We start from the raw sequence: 3775 nt of genomic DNA on the forward strand, positions 1-3775 counted from the left end.
CCCCCTGTGGCTCCCGCAAGCCAGTGTCACCCCCGTGGCTCCCTCAGGCCCACGGCCACCCTGTGACTCCCTCAGGAGCATGGGCACCCCGTGGCTCCCTCAGTAGTGCAGGTATCCCTGTGACTCCCTCAGGAGCGTGGGCATCCCTGTGGCTCCCTGTAGTGCAGCTACCCCATGGCTCCCTCAAGACCGTGGCACCCCCATGGCTACCTCAAGACCATGGCACCCCTGTGGCTCCCTCAGGACCACAGCCGCCCCATGGCTCCCTCAGGACGGCGGCCGCCCCGTGGCTCCCTCAGGAGCATGGCTGCCCTGTGGCTCCCTCAGGAACGTGGCCACCCCGTGGCTCCCTCAGGAGCATACCCCTGAAATGGCCCGCAGACATCCTGTGCACTGAGCATCCTCACGGCCCAGACGAGCCCTCCTTCCCCAGACTCCCCGTCTGCACGGCGTGCTCACGTTGAGCAAGATGACCCGGGGACCCTGAGGCCCTCGCACTGCCCTGGCTCCGATGTCAGCCCATCACTGATGAGGCTCCTGGCCGCCCCTCCTCCTGGACCCTACCCTTAGAGTACCCCAAGTCTGTAAGGCCTGGCGCACTGGCAGGGGCAGCTGGATGTCATGGTGCCCGTCCCTTTCCGAGCCCTGCAGGGCAGCTCGCTTCTGTGGGCCTTGGCCTGTTTCTGTGGACGGACTGGAGGGTTGGTCCTCGCTCTCGGGCACCTTTCTGCAGGCCGACTGCACAGGGACCCCCACGTTGCATTCGGGGTGCGCCCAGCACACCCGGGGCTGAGACTGCCCAAACCCGAATGAGGCACTGGACGGGGAAGCCCGCGGCTCGGAGTGGAGTGCAGCGCCATGTCGGGTCCGGGCAGATGGCGCTGCGTGTCACCCGGCAGGGCGGCGACTCTGCGAACTTCATTCCGTGAACGCTGAAGCGAAGCTCTGTGATGACCTGGCATCCACCTCGGTCTCCAGTCGTGTAAGGTTCTCCGTGTCCAGGCCACCCCGTGGCACTTCTTTCCACGGACGTGCTGGCCTCGAACCTTAGAGGGTGTTCGACCAAGCCACGCTGGCAGCAGCGAGGCCCTGTGCTGGTCCCTCTGCTGCTGCCGGGCGGTGACTGGCTCCTGCCTGAGAGCCCTGCCCCACGCTGTGCCTGACACCAACGTGGCGTGGGACCGACTGACGCACCCCTGCGGCGTGGAAGCTGGCGCCTCCCCTGGCTCGAAAGCTGTGCCCTACTTCGATGGCAGGACAGAGGAGCCGGCCCAGCCCCTGCAGCTGCTCTGGGGCAGCAGGGGTTTACCAGCCTGCCTCCCGGCTCTGAGCAGAGAAAGGCTGGCCAACGCCAGCCAGCACAACAGCTGGAGCGGGGTGAGGAGATGAAGCTCCCTCCCCAGAGCGACCACCTGCGCCACTCACGTAAGGTCAGACGGGGAGGGGCACAGCCGCACTGCCAGCGGGCACCGGGCCAGCTCTGCGGTGCTCCATTTCACCATGGACTGGCAAACCACAGCGGGTACGTTTGTAAAAATTAAGACTGGGACCAGCAGATGGCGTAATGGTTATGTCTCTGGACTCCCACAGAGTTGACTGCAGTTCAAGCCTTGGACCTGGTGACTTAAAACTCACGCTGGGTGCGTGTGCGTGCGGGCCCAAGATCCCAAGAGGAGAATGGAGAAGGGATTGCGGCGTGGCCATCCCCCTGGGGGGTGATTTCTCGCTGTCTCTCTGTCTCTCTGGCAAGTGGACATGCCCTACAACTAAAACTTCTCTAAAAAAAATGAAGAATTATGACCGCGATCTTGTCAGAGGGTAACTGAGGAACTGCCACTGATAAACCTCCAGCCCCACCCCACCCTGCCACCAGCTCTCAGCAGGGGTAACCTCCAGTCGTACCCCCAGTTCTCCACCTCCAGTCTTACTCCATGGACACTTCACACAAAAAACTGAAGAATGTTCCAGGGCCGTCAGATGGTACACCACCTACTCAAACACCTCACACGGTTCCTCCGCGCTCAGGAGATGACCCCGGGCACGTCCTTGCCTAACCACGGGGCGCCTACGGTCTCTGCGGCGTTAGAACGTGGCGGGGAGAGCCAGGCTGGAAGCAGTCCCCTGACGAACGTGTGAAAACTCCCATACCTTTAAAGACTCATTTAGAAAAGAAAACTGTGAAGGGAATGCGCTAAATTTAAACTCCTAATATTTACCATCTGCCAGAACCGAAATTAACACTCAGAATTACGCGCTCAATCCCACTGGCTGGCCCTCTCGGCCCTCTCCCGGCGCCTCAGGACGGACCTAGCTAGCTGCTCTGCGGGTGTGGAGATCGCGCACGAGGGCCTCCAGCGAGCTCATGAACCACGTGCATCGTGAAAACTGCACGAATTTCCACTCTCCCATGCCCCCTGGGCCATGTGAAGCCCCCACGGCCGTGTGGCACTGTCTGGGCATGCCCTACACTCGTCCTCAGTCATCTCTGATCACATGACTCCACGGTGCTGACAGCCTTGGGTCCTCTCCACTCCCCAAGACCCACAGACTTGGGGTGGATCCCGTCCCCTAACCTGTCCCCTCTATCTAAGGCTGATCAGGCTGCCCAGGGCGAATCTCTGCAGCCGCTCCATGGCTGGTTCAGGCCCCGTCCACACTCCAGCAGGAGAGACTAGGACGGGCTCCCTCTGGCCCGTGTGCGGTGCACAGGCCTCTGGAGCACCTCCTGCCAGGCTGCACCCCACACCCAGTGCGCCCCCCAACAACAGGGCTCCTCCTGATGCACCAGACCGCGCGGCCCACAACCGGGCAGCACCGCCACACGGGCATCCCTCGAGCCTTTCCGACCCCTCTGCGCTAACTGAGCAGCCCGCCTGAGCCCGCCCTTGGTTCACAGAAGAGAGAGATCTGGGCTTTAAGGACACCCGTGTGCCATTACTGCGTCCACACTCTTGTCCCCTCTGGCCTACTTCTCTTGTCGCAGGGACACCCTTCACTGTTCAACACCGTCTCAGAGGCCACCTCGCCCGCTCCTTTGCCATCAGCCTCCCTCAGGCCAGCCTGAGCCCGCCAGGATGACAGCCCCCTGCTGCGGGAGGGCCTTGATCTGCCCGTGACGCTGAACTGAAACTGAAGGAAAAGCGCACTTGCGATACACCCTTGGGGCCCAGTGTCACAGCAATGAAGATCGTCGGACAGAACAGTTCAGAGCCCTCAGCTTGTCCCCGGGAGCCGAGAGCTGAACCGGACGCAGTGCTCACGGGAGGACCAGCCCAGGCACGTGGCCTACCCTAGGGTGCGAGCTTCACCCGTGTTGCGGTCACAGTCCAGAAACGTAATGATCGATGGCAGGATAATAATTACGCCCGTCCCTGGGTAGCCAGGAGGGGCGAGACGCGTCTTTGCGTGGGGAAACAGAAAGACGCGCCGTGACTTCCCAATGGCCCAACCTCTCCGACTGGCTCTGGGACGACGGGACTCTGCGGCCTCTGTGCCCGTGAAGAGCCTGGACAGTGACGGGACGCGCCGAGTGCCCACGACATCCGTGAGACAGACGCAGCTGGCCCCCTGCCGCGAAGCACAAGCTCTGCTCATAACGCCCACCTCTATTCACAGCGGCACGGCCCTGGGGACAGGAGGTGGAGGAACTTACCCTGACCACGGCACAGTTAATACTCCACTCACACCCTCACTGGTCAGCTACTCACTGGACGAGCCCACCTCAGACCCCGGGGCCACCACTGCAGCCTGCACATGTCCGATGAAGAGGCTGGAC

General features: G+C 62.4%; 1 protein-coding gene across 1 annotated transcript in view; it reads right to left on the bottom strand.

Moving 5' to 3' along the window:
* The window catches only part of CAT (catalase), a 35231-nt gene that overhangs the window by 9073 nt on the left and 22383 nt on the right, over window positions 1-3775 (bottom strand). The gene's annotated exons all lie outside the window — the stretch shown is intronic.

This window comes from Tupaia chinensis, unplaced genomic scaffold, assembly GCF_000334495.1.
Source record: "Tupaia chinensis unplaced genomic scaffold, TupChi_1.0 Scaffold139733_1, whole genome shotgun sequence".
In the NCBI taxonomy this organism is placed as follows: domain Eukaryota; kingdom Metazoa; phylum Chordata; class Mammalia; order Scandentia; family Tupaiidae; genus Tupaia; species Tupaia belangeri.